This window comes from Orcinus orca, chromosome 13 (assembly GCF_937001465.1).
Source record: "Orcinus orca chromosome 13, mOrcOrc1.1, whole genome shotgun sequence".
Lineage (NCBI taxonomy): Eukaryota > Metazoa > Chordata > Mammalia > Artiodactyla > Delphinidae > Orcinus > Orcinus orca.
In genome coordinates, this window is record NC_064571.1 from 67,555,507 (window position 1) to 67,571,260 (window position 15,754).

The 15,754-nt window shown below is 38.4% G+C and overlaps 1 protein-coding gene across 6 annotated transcripts in view; it reads right to left on the reverse strand.

Moving 5' to 3' along the window:
* LCLAT1 (lysocardiolipin acyltransferase 1) overlaps positions 1–15,754 on the reverse strand; it is a 214,305-nt gene that overhangs the window by 22,882 nt on the left and 175,669 nt on the right. The gene's annotated exons all lie outside the window — the stretch shown is intronic.

Sequence of the window (15,754 nt, forward strand, 5' to 3'; positions counted from 1 at the left end):
AGAGAGGTCGGAAAAGTAATTTGATTGGTCATTACAAGGCAAGAGATGAAGAGGAGGTAGGGACTAAAGTAAGTGACATGTCCAAAAAAATCACAAGGAAGAACTGACCTGACAGAATGCTCAACTGGAGAGGGTGGAATGAGCCCGAGGTTTGTTTCTGCTCCGGGTTCTTGAACGGACTGCGGTGGGGGGGTGGCAGTTTTGAGATTAAAAATGTGAGCGGAGTTGGATCTTTAAGGAATCAAGAGGATCCCCTATGGAACCCTGTAACGAGGCCCAGGGAGGTTAAGGTTTCTGCCCAAGGGCACACAGCATGTTGAGGCATAGTCTCTGAACGTTGCTTTCTTCCATATCAACTTATCTGCAGTGAGAGACTTTTGATGTGAAATTTGCAATCACAGAACCATATGAGGTACGCGAAATTAATCTGTGGTGGCGGAAATCAGAACAGTAGTTGCCTGTGGGAGAGGGAACTGATTGGAAGGGAGCATGAGGTAATTTTCAGGGGGGCAGGGACTATATCTTGGGGGGCAGGACTATTCTATATCTTGATTAGGGTGTGGATTACATCAAATGGTACATTTAAGATCTGTGCATTTCACTCTATTCAAATTTTACCTCAATATTAAGAACAGTAAAGATATGAAGCAACTTCCCCACCTTAGCTCACCATGTTTACCCTTACTACTGAACCATTACTGAACCTCTATAAATATATACTGTCCCTCTCCTCTACTCTGTGATTTACCTTAGAGAAAGGACCAGGTTTCAATCTGGTTTCATAACTGTGTTATAAAATACTCAGCCCTTAATAAGAGCTATGTCATAAAAAAATGAGAATACCTATATCAACAAGGTTTAGGTTCAAAACCAGAGGGACAGTCCTTTAGGGACCCTGTGCACTGTTGACATGGGAGTAGAGGAGGCAGTGCAAGGCTGGTAGAGGCAACTCCACTGCACTTGCGTCTGAAGTCCTAGAAGAGAGACTGGGCCCAAGCCATTCGGCTCCAGAGGAGGGAACTTGGTCCTGTGGTTAGAAGCCACAGGGAAAAGCTTTTTCACAGCTGTCAAGAGGTGATGTGTTCACCATCTGAGAAAAGACTGGTTGACCATGGCCTGGTGTGCTGTAGCAGGAATTTACGTGCTAGAAGGTGGGCCATCTGATCAAGCATGCAAAGACCAACTCTTTCACTGCTACACTGAGCGTGATGTATCCACTAAGAAGGTAATATAATGTGTCTTACCTATTAACTCACCTGCATTAAAAATTGAGCAGCCTTTTGTCAATTTAGCATCAATCACGACTACCCTGCTCCATCACAGATGAAACTTTTCCTTGACAAGTGAGTTTGATATTTTAGTGCTCCCTCCACCTGCAGACCTCAGAGCCTGTTTCTTTATGCCCACCAACCAGAGACATAATCCTTGTTCTAGCTGTCTTACCTCCACTTCATCTACCCTTTCCCCACTTTCTCTCTCAATGAGGGAAAAGACATGTCTTCACCTCTTGTCACATGTTATGCCACCTGGCTTCTGATTCAGAACTGAGTTCACATTTACTTTCAAAACTCCTCTGTGAGAGGGCGGACAGCAGAAGCAAGAACAACTACAATTCTGCAGCCTGTGGAAGGAAAACCACATTCACAGAAAGACAGACAAAATGAAAAGGCAGAGTACTCTGTACCAGATGAAGGAACAAGACAAAACCCCAGAAAAACAACCAAATGAAGTAGAGATGGGCAACATTCCAGAAAAAGAATTCAGAATAATGATAGTGAAGATGATCCAGGACCTCGGAAAAAGAATGATCCAGGACCTTGGAGGCAAAGATTGAGAAGATGCAAGAAATGTTTAACAAAGACCTAGAAGAATTAAAGAACAAAGATGAACAATACAATAACTGAAGTGAAAAATACACTAGAAGGAATCAATAGCAGAATAACTGAGGCAGAAGAACGGATAAGTGACCCAGAAGACAAAATGGTGGAATTCACTGCTGTGGAACAGAATAAAGAAAAAAGAATGAAAAGAAATGAAGACAGCCTGAGAGACCTCTAGGACAACATTAAACACAACCTTCGCATTAGAGGGGTCCCAGAAGGAGAAGAAAAAGAGAAAGGGCCTGAGAAAATATTTGAAGAGATTATAGTTGAAAACTTCCCTAATGTGGGAAATGAAATAGCCACAGTCCAGGAAGCACAGAGAGTCCCAGGCAGGATAAACCCAAGAAGAAACATGCCGAGACACATGGTAATCAAACTGACAAAAGTAAAAGACAAAGAACAATTATTGAAAGCAACAAGGGAAAAATGACAACATACAAGGGAACTCCCATAAGGTTAACAGCTGATTTCTCAGCAGAAACCCTACAAGCCAAAAGGGAGTGGCACGACATATTTAAAGTGATGAAAGGGAAGAACCTACAACCAAGATTACTCCACCTGGCAAGGATCTCATTGACATTCGATGGAGAAATCAAAAACTTTACAGACAAGAAAAAGCTAAGAGAATTCAGCACCACCAAACCAGGTCTACAACAAATGCTAAAGGAACTTACTCTAAGTGGGAAACACAAGAGAAGAAAAGGACCTACAAAAAAGAACCCATAACAATTAAGAAAATGGTAATAGGAACATACATGTCGATAATTACCTTAAACGTGAATGGATTAAATGCTCCAACCAAAAGACACAGGCTCGCTGAATGGATACAAAAACAAGACCCATATATATGCTGTCTATAAGAGACCCACTTCAGACTTAGGGACACAAACAGACGGAAAGTGAGGGGATGGAAAAAGATATTCCATGCAAATGGAAATCAAAAGGAAGCTGGAGTAGCAATGCACATATCAGATAAAACAGACCTTAAAATAAAGAATGTTACATGAAACAAGGAAGGACACTACATAATCAAGGGATCAATCCAAGGAGAAGATGTAACAATTATAAATACATTTGCACCCAACAAAGGAGCACCACAATACATAAGGCAACTGCTAACAGCTATAAAAGAGGAAATTGACAGTAACACAATAATAGTGGGGGACTTTAACACCTCACTTACACCAACGGACAGATCATCCAAACAGAAAATTAATAAGGAAACACAAGCTTTAAATGGCACAATAGGCCAGATAGATTTAATTGATATTTATAGGACATACCATCCAAAAACAGCAGATCACGCTTTCTTCTCAAGTGCACACAATATTCTCCAGGATAGATCACATCTTGAGTCACAAATCAAGCCTCAGTAAATTTAAGAAAATTAAAATCATATCAAGCATCTTTTCTGACCACAATGCTATGAGATTAGAAATCAGTTACAAGGAAAAAAACATAAAATACACAAACACATGGAGGCTAAACAATACGTTACTAAGTAACCAAGAGATCACTGAAGAAATCAAAGAGGAAATCAAAAAATACCTAGAGACAAATGACAACGAACACATAATGATCCAAAACCTATGGGATACAGCAAAAGCAGTTCTAAGAGGGAAGTTTATAGCAATACAAGCCGACCTCAAGAAACAAGAAAAATCTCAAATGATCCAACCTTACACCTAAAGGAACCAGAGAAAGAAGAACAAACAAAACCCAAAGTTAGTAGAAGGAAAGAAATAATAAAGATCAGAGCAGAAATAAATGAAACAGAAACGAAGGAAATAATAGCAAAGATCAATAAAACTAAAAGCTGGTTCTTTGAGAAAATAAACAAAATTGATAAACCTTTAGCCAGACCCATGAAGAAAAAGAGGGAGAGGACTCAATAGAATTTGAAATGAAAAAGGAGACGTTACAACAGACACTGCAGAAATAAAAAGCATCCTAAGAGGCTACTACAGCAACTCTATGCCAATAAAATGGACAACCTGGAAGAAATGGACAAATTCTTAGAAAGGTATCTCCTTCCAAGACTGAACCAGGAAGAAATAGAAAATATGAACAGACCAATCAGAAGCACTGAAATTGAAACTGTGATTAAAAATCCTCCAACAAACAAAAGTCCAGGACCAGATAGATGGCTTCAGAGGCGAATTCTGTCGAACATTTAGAGAAGAGGTAACACCCATCCTTCTCAAACTCTTATAAAAAACTGCAGAGGAAGGAACACTCCCAAACGCATTCTATGAGGCCACCATCACCCTGATACCAAAACCAGACAAAGATACTACAAAAAAGGAAAATTACAGACCAATATCACTGATGAATATAGATGCAAAAATCCTCAACAAAATACTAGCAAACAGAATCCAACAAAACATTAAAAAGATCATACACTATGATCAAGTGGGATTTATCCCAGGGATGCAAGGATTCTTCAATATACGCAGATCAATCAATGTGATACACCATATTAACAAAGTGAAGAATAAAAACCATATGATCATCTCAATAGATGGAGAAAAAGCTTTTGACAAAATTCAACACCCATTTATGATAAAAACTCTCCAGAAAGTGGGCAAAGAGGGAACCTACCTCAACATAATAAAGGCCATATATGACAAACCCACAGCAAACATCATTCTCAGTGGTGAAAAACTGAAAGCATTTCCACTAAGATCAGGAACAAGACAAGGATGTCCACTCTCACCACTATTATTCAACATAGTTTTGGAAGTCCTAGCCATGGCAGTCAGAGAAGAAAAAGAAATAAAAGGAATACGAATTTGAAAAGAAGAAGTAAAACTGTCATTGTTTGCAGGTGACATGATAGTATACATAGAGAATCCTAAGAATGCCACCAGAAAACTACTAGAGCTAATCAATGAATTTGGTAAAGTTGCAGGATACAAAATTCAAAGAAATCTCTTGCATTCCTCTTCACTAACAACGAAAGATCAGACAGAGAAATCAAGGAAACAGTCCCATTTACCACTGCAACAAACAGAATAAAATAACTAGGAATAAACCTTCCTAAGGAGGTAAAGACACTGATGACAGAAATCAAAGATGACACAAACAGATGGAGAGATATATCACGTTCTTGGATTGGAAGAATCAATATTGTGAAAAGGTCTATACTACCCAAAGCAATCTACAGATTCAGTGCAATCCCTATCAAATTACCAGTGGCATGTTTTTAAAGAACTAGAACAAAAAATCTTAAAATTTGTATGGAGACACAAAAGACCCCTGAATAGCCAAATCAGTCTTGAGCTGGAAGAATCAGACTCCCTGACTTCAGACTATACTACAAAGCTACAGCAATCGAGATAATATGGTACTGGCACAATAACAGAAATATAAATCAATGGAACAGGATAGAAGGCCCAGAGATAAACCCACACACCTATGGTCACCTAATCTATGACAAAGGAGGCAAGGATATACAATGGAGAAAAGACAGTCTCTTCAATAAGTGGTGCTGGGAAAACTGGACAGCTATATGTAAAAGAATGAAATTAGAACACTCCCTAACACCATACAAAAATAAACTCAAAATGGATTAGAGATCTAAATGTAAGACCGGACACTATAAGACTCTTAGAGGAAAACATAGGAAGAACACTCTTTGACATAAATCACAGTAAGATCTTTTTTGATCCACCTCCTCAAGTAATGGAAATAAAAACAAAAATAAACAAATGGGACCTAATGAAACTTCAAAGCTTTTGCAAAGCAAAGGAAACTACAAACAAGGTGAAAAGACAACCCTCACAATGGGAGAAAATATCTGTAAACGAATCAATGGACAAAGGATTAATCTCCAAATATACAAGCAGCTCATGCAGCTCAATATTAAAAAAAAAACCTAATCCAAAAATGGGCAGAAGACTTAAATAGACATTTCTCCAAAGAAGACATACAGATGGCCAAGAAGCACATGAAAAGCTGCTCAACATCACTATTAGAGAAATGAAAATCAAAACTACAGTGAGGTATCATCTCACACCAGTTAAAATGGGCACCATCAGAAAATCTACAAACAACAAATGCTGGAGAGGGTGTGGAGAAAAGGGAACCCTCCTGCACTGTTGGTGGGAATGTAAACTGATTCAGCCACTATGGAGAACAGTATGGAGGTTCCTTAAAAAACTAAAAATAGAATTACCATATGACCCAGCAATCCCACTACTGGGCATATACCCAGAGAAAATCATAATTCAAAAAGACACATGCACCCCAGTGTTCATTGCAGCACTATTTACAATAGCCAGGTCATGGAAGCAACCTAAATGCCCATCGACAGATGAATGGATAAAGAAGATGTGGTACATATATACAATAGAATATTACTCAGCCATAAAAAGGAATGAAACTGGGTCATTTGGAGAGCCGTGGATGGACCTGAGACTGTCATACAGAGTGAAGTAAGTCAGAAAGAGAAAAACAAATATCGTATACTAATGCATATATGTGGAATGTAGAAAAATGGTACAGATGAACTGGTTTGTAGGGCAGAAATAGAAACACAGATAGAGAACACGTATGGACACCAAGGGGAGAAAGCGGTGGGGTGGTGGTGGTGGGATGAATTGGGAGATTGGGATTGACATGTATACATGGATGTGTGTAAAATGGATGACTAATAAGAACCTGCTGTATAAAAAAATAAAGTAAAATTCAAAACAAAAAAGTATCAGCCATAGTGATAATAAAAAACAACAAAAAACCCCAACAACTCCTCTGCAGTCAGCATTTCTGCCTCCGCCTTCTGCCCAGCCCTTCTCCTCAGTCAGGGTTACAGGCCCATCAGCCTCAGTGGTCCACAGCCTGGGACTCTCTCCTTCCCCATGCAACCCCCACCATCTTGCTACTCAGTCACTCTACACCAGTTCCCGCAGCTCACCTGTCCCAGCCTTCTCCTCTAGGCGGTTCTTAATGCTTATCAAGCAAATACAGCCGTGTATCATTACAAACTGGTAGCAAAGTGGTATATATTCTACTAGTAAGAAGCTAAACTGCCCCTTTCTGCATTCTTCTTGACAACCTGTAGGGTAGCGGTGTATGTCTACATGCACACGTGTCTGTTCAATATAGAAATGGCAAGTTTTGAGACAGACGGTACCACTGACAGAAATGTTTTGTGAAAAAATTCTAGATCCCCTGCAGTACAGAGCATGAGGGCTGTGAAAGCAGACTGCCTGGGTTCAAATCCTAGTTCTGCCTCTTAGTAAGTGAATGAATGAATCTCTCTGTGACTTACTTAGTTCCTGTATCTAAAAACCACCTCCCAGGGCTGTTGCAAGGGTTAAATAATATATGTAAAAAGACAAAACGAGATCTGCTACATAGTAAGCGCTACTGCATCATAATGTTAGCATGTTAGGCTCTAACCTAACTTTAGCTTCTGTTAGTCCACAGATGCCGGCATGGTTAGTGGGGGAAATACTGCATTCAAGTATCTTCTTTATACCACTATCCAGGGCACTCCTCTCTTGGGCCCTGAAGATGCCAATTATGGACCTCATGTCTTCTACTCAAGGCATATATTCAAATTATTATTTCACAAAATGGCCAAGAACATTGCTCTGCCTCAAATATTTCAGGTTCTTTCCCTGAAATATTTTATCTCAATTTTCTTCAAAGACCAGCTCAAATTCTAAGGGTTCTAAGCAGAGTTTTCTTTACATATTCAGGCCAAGTGGTCTTGCCCTCTATGAGTGCTTAAGGCATATGTGCTGATGTGCTCTTCTGGGCACTTACCTGCCATCCTGCACTACAGTACTAGAACCTCACAGGAACCCACTGTCCCAGGGAAACATAAAAATCTAAGGGGCAGGACCGTGTCTTTGCCTCTTTAGAACCTTAGTACCTGACATAATGTCCTGCACTTAAAGAGGTTCCAGAAATGCGTATTTAACCCATATCTATAGACCACCTATCTTCTCATCTAAAAATAGAGGAGGGAATTATAATTCCTTCTGCATGAGGCTCTTATAACAATTTTGTGAACTAATGTACGCAAGGCTCTTTGCATAGGACTGGCACATGGAAAAGTTCTTAAATGTGAGCATCTGCTACAACTTCTATATTCAGTTAATGAGACTGACCTGCTCTAGTGGATTTTTTTCAACTTGGTTCTGTGAATTCTTGGTTCTGAAAGAATTACAGCCATCTTCGGTGGGGCTGTTGGGTGTTACCTTACAGAAAGGCAGTGTTCCCAAAGTTTCTAATAAGCTGCTTGCTTGGAATTTAGAGCTCTGGAATGATGGACTTCAACATAATTAAAACACTATCTGTATTATAAACAAGAGCGACATCGTAACATTAGAAGCTAAAAAAGACAGTAAGGTGAAAAAGTGAGAACTGGGAAGAAGGAGAAGAAAAGACAGGTTGTATCTTGTCACTCCTTTCCTGGAGCTGGGTCTTCAAGCATCACAGACTCAGAAAGGCATTAGGGCCAGAGCAAGAGAGGCGGAAATGGAGAGAGGCTTTTATACCTGGCAGTGTCTTGACAATTTTTAAACTTTATAGTTAGTAAATGTCTCCAGACAGCACAAAGCCACATACAACTCTTGACTGCTGAGAAAAGAGCTTACTTTTCAAACCATCGTATCAAGATCTCTTGGCCCTGGGGCCTCTAGCCCAGGGGAACCCTTACTACCAGACAAGTTAGCTTCCTCCCAGAAGGTAGCAGGCCAGGGGTTGGCAGGCTTGCAGAACTTGGTTCATACGTAAGTGACAATAATGAAATGGATACTCAGAAGTTGAGATGTGCCTCTATTTCATTTACCAATTTATAATAGCTAAAATAATGCATAATGGATTAAGAAAAGATAAGTTCCTGCAATTACAAAGGAGTTAAACTATCTTTAAATTTTCTGGTATGAAAACAACAGACTTTTCAGTATGCAAATCAACTTGGGTATATGATTATTAGTAGAGCCCTACTCACCAGGAATGGAGGAGGGCCAAGTCTTTACACATTTGTATGTTTAAAATGAAAGAACGGAGTGAAGAAATCCCCGTTTGCCCAGATTCAATTATATAGTTCAGTGGCAGAATAATAGAAATGTAAGCTTTTTTGTTTCTTTTTAATCCAAAGTGATCTTTAATGGAGCTGATAACAACTGAAATGTCTTTTCCTTCCCCCTTCCATAATCAAATGTATGCAGAATATACAAAAATATAGTTTGGATATCATTTTAATGCCTGCTTTAAAAAAAATTACAAATAAGTTTATTTTCTATTAGAGCTAGATCCATAAATCTAACTACATGTATTAGATAGTTTTTTTTTTTTTTTTTTTTTTTTGCGGTATGCGGGCCTCTCACTGTTGTGGCCTCTCCCGTTGCGGAGCACAGGCTCCGGATGCACAGGCCCAGCGGCCATGGCTCACGGGCCCAGCTGCTCCGCGGCATGTGGGATCCTCCCGGACCGGGGCACAGACCCGTGTCCCCTGCATCGGCAGGCGGACTCTCAACCACTGTGCCACCAGGGAAGCCCTATTAGATAGTTTTTGATAAAGCAGCTTGTGATCTAAGATGTATGTGTGTTAAAAGAAAATGCTGAGGCCGCTGGTTTTGTGCACTATTTTTCAGATTAATTAAAAAAAACCCAATAGAATAAAAGTTGGAGTTAATAACTAAAAAGTCATTCACTGTGCCACTTTGACACTGACATGTAATAGTACATGGCTAATAATAAGCATGACAAATTGGCACTAGTCAGTACACTTTGAAGAACAGCTTTGAGTGGACAGATTTGGATATATTTAGATGAAAAATACCAATAAAGAAGACACTTTCAGTTTCAAAATAATAGGGCATGCATGAATCACCTAAAATCAACTGGTATTAAGGCTCAAACAGTACCATTTTCTTTGTTAGAGAAAACACTACTGTTTCCTACTAGGGACATTATTCATCTTTCCTTCCGTACAAGTTGGATGCATATGGAACAAAAGGTGGAGTCAGGTGGCTTCCAGCTCTGCCTCTTATCAGCTCTATGGCTTGCCAAGTTCACTAGAAGCCTCATCTGTAAATGTAGATGATAACAGTAGCGACTCTCATAGGGTTTTGTGAAGATCAGTTGGAAACAGGACTGCAGGATGCTTAGAGAAGTGCCTGGCAGGTGGTACGTGCTCAGACTCTCATTGTGATTGTTCTTCCTCCAGGTGGGAGGATCACCTACAGCACCTGAAGAGAGGTTCGGTTTAGGCTGCTACCCTTTACCATCCTTTCTCTAGATTTCCTCTTCCTTGGGAGAGAGACAAGTCTGTTGTAGTGACACTGAGTTCTGCTGTCTAAAATGCAGTCCACTCCTCCCCCACGGTATAGAAGCAAAGCTGTTTAGGGGATTGACCTTGGCTCTAGGGGTAGGTCCCAATTCATCTCCTGATACATATTCTTCTCCATCCCTACTAACTCATTCCTTAGACATTTTGAGCTCAGCATAGATATTAAATCCTCTGAGGTATTCAGAATTAGAAACTGATGATTTGTGCTCTAGGATCATTGGTCTCTTGTCCCATATTGTTGTTGCTGTTGTTTTTTTAATAAGTCAAAGTTAGTGCCTACTCTTTTTCTAAGAAAGAACCATCCTGTGCTTAAAAAGCAAATTTCAGCTGAAAGGTGAAGCTAAAAATGGTATCCTTGTGAACAATCTTGCTTATCCAACCTGATTTCAGGTCTTACACATTAATTTTGGGACATATATTTTCACTTTCCTATCCTAAATCTATTGAACTTTCGTGTTTCCATGTGTAAACGCATGAATCTTTTCAGTTACGAATCTCTCTTCGGATGGGCATTGGTTCTCTGGATCTTCAGCACAAGTTTTATTTTCTAGGTAGAGTGGAAACCTGTTGACATTTTCCATAATTCGACAGTACTGGTGCATTATTAGAACATCAAAGGCAAGATGTGAATAACAATACAGCACTTGCTGAGGCCAGATACACACATATACACACGTGTATATAAAACATGTTCTTTGAAAAAAGATAAACTTTCAAAAATAAGATCATACCGTATACACTGCTTTATAACTTTGTTCATGCATTTCCCATCTATGCCATTAAAGATTTTCTAATATGTCACTTTACAGATGTATAATATTTGATTTTATATATATATTAAAAATTACTTTGTTTTCAGGTATTTAAGTTGTTTTCACATAAACAATATTTAAATATCTATCAATATTTAAATAGATACCTTTGTAATTAACGATAAGGATTTTCTAGGATAAATTCCAATAAGTTAAATTGCTGGATGAAAGAACATGAATACTTTAACAGGCTTTTTGCTACCTATGGGAAACTGACCCCTGCAAAGGTCAATTTAATAAACACGCAAGAAATGTATGGTGGTACTTTCTTTTTCACACTTCTACTAATGCTTGGGATTGCTATTTTTAGAAAGTTGCCAAAGTATGTCATTTTTGTTTTAATTTGTATGTCTTTGATTAGATAAAACAAGTTCACTGGATATACATTGGGACTATTCCTACCTGTTTTGGAAACTCAGTTAGTTGTCATCTTACAGATTTGTAAGACCTCTTTATACTGTACATGCTTTAAATCTTTTACACTATTTTTGGTCATCAGGCTACTAGTGTTTCCCTGGCCACTAGTGAGTTTATTTTGTTGGATTTGCTGCTCTGTGAATGCAGCTCCACATCCTTTATCTAGTTCCTATGGGCTGTTTCTCTCTTTCTAGTCAACTTGCAACGCTCCTTCTTTATCATGGATTGTTAATACTCCGTATTCTTTGTTGCAAATTTTTTTTTTTTTTTGGCGGTACGCGGGCCTCTCACTGTTGTGGCCTCTCCTGTTGCGGAGCACAGGCTCCGGACGTGCAGACTCAGCGGCCATGGCTCACGGGCCCAGCCGCTCCGCAGCATGTGGGATATTCCCAGACCGGGGCACGAACCCGTGTCCCCTGCATCGGCAGGCGGACTCTCAACCACTGTGCCACCAGGGAAGCCCTGTTGCAAATTTTTATAAATCCACTATCGCCTTTGTTTATGGCATCTATCCAATACTCATGTGTGCGTGCATGTGCGTGTCTATGTCTATACAAATTCATTTCTTTTTCGGTTACAGCTTTTGGATTCCTGTTTTTTGTCTTCCCTGCCCCTAGACTGTATGTATATTTTATATTTTTCTACAAGATGAAAAACATTTTTCATTTAATTTTATAATCTAGCTTTACTTTCTTTCAAGACATTCATTTTTCTAGCATCCTTTATTAAATAACTCCTTTTTTCCCCACTGTTTTGAAATACCAACTTGGTCATATATTACATTCTCAAATATATAGATATCCAGTCTCCCTTCTCTCTTCTGCTCCATTAATCTGTGTTTATTCCTGCTTCCCTTAGTGACTTAATATCGAATAAGGCAAGTCTGGCTGTTTTCTTTTTCACACGATATTGGGCTCCTGCTGGCACCGATTTTGCAATATACATTTAAGAGTATTTAACTTAATTCTAACACACACAAAAACACCCCCCTCTCGACTTATCCCAAAATTGCATTTGCGTGATATTTACATTATACTTGTGAAAGAACTGACACTTTTATATTGTCTTTTCAAGAAAAAAGTATGAGTTTCCATGTGCTCAAATCTTATTTTCTCTTCCAATAAGACTTCAGTTTTCTTCACATAACTTCTGTGGCTTTCTTTGAAAATTTATTCCTAAATAATTTCATAATTTTTTTCATTATGGTGAATGGAATATGTGTTCCTACTTCTGCTTGTAGGCAATCACTGCTTAGAATAGAGAAAATCAGTTGTTGTGTATTTATCTCATATGTAGCCATACTAACAAATTTTAAGTCTGCTTGATTTTTTGACTGGACTCTTTTTGACTTTCTAGATTTTCTATCAGCAGCAAAAACACAGCTTTATGTTGAATTTTCTCATCTTTATGGTCTTTTCTTAGTGCTTTCACTAGCATTTGCTTAATAATAAAAAGCATAGTTCTGACTTTAACCAAAATGTGGGTTTTAATGCTTCAGCATATGAGATACTATTGAGTTTTGGTAACAGAGTATTATATTTAAATAGTTAACTTCTGTTTTGTTCTAATTTTTATTAGGAATGCCTTAAGTTTATCAAATCTCTTTTCAGCATCTATGGATAGGATCAAATATATATGTATTTTTTTAAAAAAAGAAAATACTGGTCGAACATCTGTATGAACTAAAGTAGTAGCTAAATATTAAAAGGAAAAATATTGGAAATGCAAAGAGAAATTGAAAAATAATAAAATTACAATGTAGGCTTCAGTATCTTTCATAATAGGACAACTCCAGTAGATAAAAATTAATTAAATAAAGGAATTGAAACTACTGATAAGTTTGATTTAATAGACTTATACAAACCCATATGTCCCTCAGAAATATTTTAAAGGGGGTAGGATCCCTGGAACACTTTGATGTTTGATCATTCACTTGGTGGCAAGAGGATTAAAACACATTTTATAAAAACTTACATTTTATAAGTTACATTCTCACATCAAGATAAGTTACATTCTCACATCAAGATTTTATTTTTATAAAAATAAAAATAAACAACAAAATATAATAACTAAAAGTGTTCTGGGATGTTAACTCTGGGATGTAAGATGAAATCAAAAGAAACATCATGAACTACTTAAAAAAGAATGAAAAAGAGAATCAGTGGGATATGGTAAAGGCTGTACTCAATAATAAATGCTTCATTATTAAAAAGGAAAAATAGGGCTTCCCTGGTGGCGCAGTGGTTGAGAGTCTGCCTGCCGATGTAGGGGACACGGGTTCGTGCCCCGGTCCGGGAAGATCCCACATGCCGTGGAGCGGCTGGGCCCGTGAGCCATGGCCGCTGAGCCTGTGCGTCCGGAGCCTGTGCTCCGCAACAGGAGAGGCCACAACAGTGAGAGGCCCGCGTACCGCAAAAAAAAAAAAAAAATTTATTTCCAAGATAAATTACTTATCTTGGAAATTGGAAAAAAGAAAAAGAAAAGAAAAAGAATCCAAAGGGAAACAGGAAGAGAAAATTACTAAAGATGAAAAGCAACAATTAATGAAACAAAAGTAAGAAATAGTGAAAGAATAAACAAATGCAAAAGCTAGTTATTTGACGAGATGAATAAAATATTAAACTCTATGAAGATGATTAAGGGAAAAAGAGCATACACGTTTAAGATCACAGCAAACGAAACAGAATCACAAATATGGAAGAGATTAAAAGAATTACGAAAACGTGGATCTACACGTGATGCTATACACAAACCACAGCAGAAGATCCGTGTGTATATGTACTATATATTATACTTCAGATTTGCTTGCTGAAAATGTGTTCACTTCAAAAATCATAAAATATCATTATTCACTCTATTTTCAACAGAAATGCAAGCTATTGTTGCTATGTAATAAGGACAAAGAGCATGGGTGCTAATTTTATAGGCAGTCCAACATAGCTCATGCACCTTGTCTCCTCAGCTCCCGGGATTTTAGTGCAGAATTTACAAAGCAAACATAGACAGCAATGAATAAAATAACACAATATGCTATGAAGGGAAAGGGACAAAGAGTTCTAGTTCCAAATTGTTTTCACTCCCAGGACCTACTAAGCGTAACTGCCGCTTACAATGGCGCATCTGTAGATTGTGTCATTGATGACACAGACTTATTTTTTTGCCTGTTCTTTCAAAAATTCATACTTTGTTTTCATTACTCTTTAAAAGACAAAGATGTGCTGAAATGATGTTTAGAGAAGACATTCAAAATTCAATGTAAAGAAACAAGAGCAATGACAAAATATAATTTATGTTACTGTTGGATTCAACAAATTTGTTTAGATGTTCCAAAACCCATGGACATGAATCAATACTGGATTAAAAGATTAGAAGTGTCCGCATATGCATACTCTGCTAATTTGCTGGTGTTTGAATTAAATGAGATTGGAGACAGCACATTATTATATTCTCTGTGCTTTGAGGTTAGGCTTGAAGATGACTAATGATGCACTTGGACATTGCCATGTACTGAATGCCTACTAAGTGCCAGGCATTATTAATTCAACAAGTTCTCAATGGAACAGGTACTGGCTGTAGTACCAAAATCTGCAGGCATTTGGGGTACACTGGTGGACAAAAGGAAGATCCCTCCCTTGTGGAGTTTATCAGGACAGTCACTTTTAGATATGTAACCACCCTTGTGGTGCTATCCCTCTTTTGCAGTTGTGGAAACTGTGGCACAAGGAAGTTGTCACTTGCTGAAGATCACAGTTAGTTAGCCACTTGTGTCTAACGACTACAAAGCCTTTCCACTATGCTGCTCTACCTTCTAAGAGCTGCACATTAAGAAAAGGAGTCAGACTGACCTGGTTTGTACCCACAGTCTTATTAGCCACGTGACCTTGAACAAGTTACTTAACCTCCCTGGGCCTTAGGCTCTTTATCTGCAATCTGGGAATAACGTTTCCCTTGGAGGGCTAGAAGAAACAAAAGGTATCTGTCAGCCAGGCTGTAAAGGCAGTCTACTGTACTTAGTAAGGGCGTCAATTCTATGCAAATGAAAGATCTTGGTGTTTTTCAAGTTTCTTTCCATCTTGCACTGTGTTATTTTCATCATGCACATATTCTATTAACAGAGTTTTGCTATAGTTTATACAAAGTATAAATGATTAAATCTTGTATACATTTCTGTTATATACTCCTGGGATAAAGCTTGATTGACTGATCCACCAAACCACAAGCTAGGCCCTACCGTCCACTACGTGGCAGCTATCTAAACCAGAGTGGAATGTCTTAGAATCTTGTAAATCTAAAAAATTTATGGTGAATGGGCTTCCCTGGTGGCGCAGTGGTTG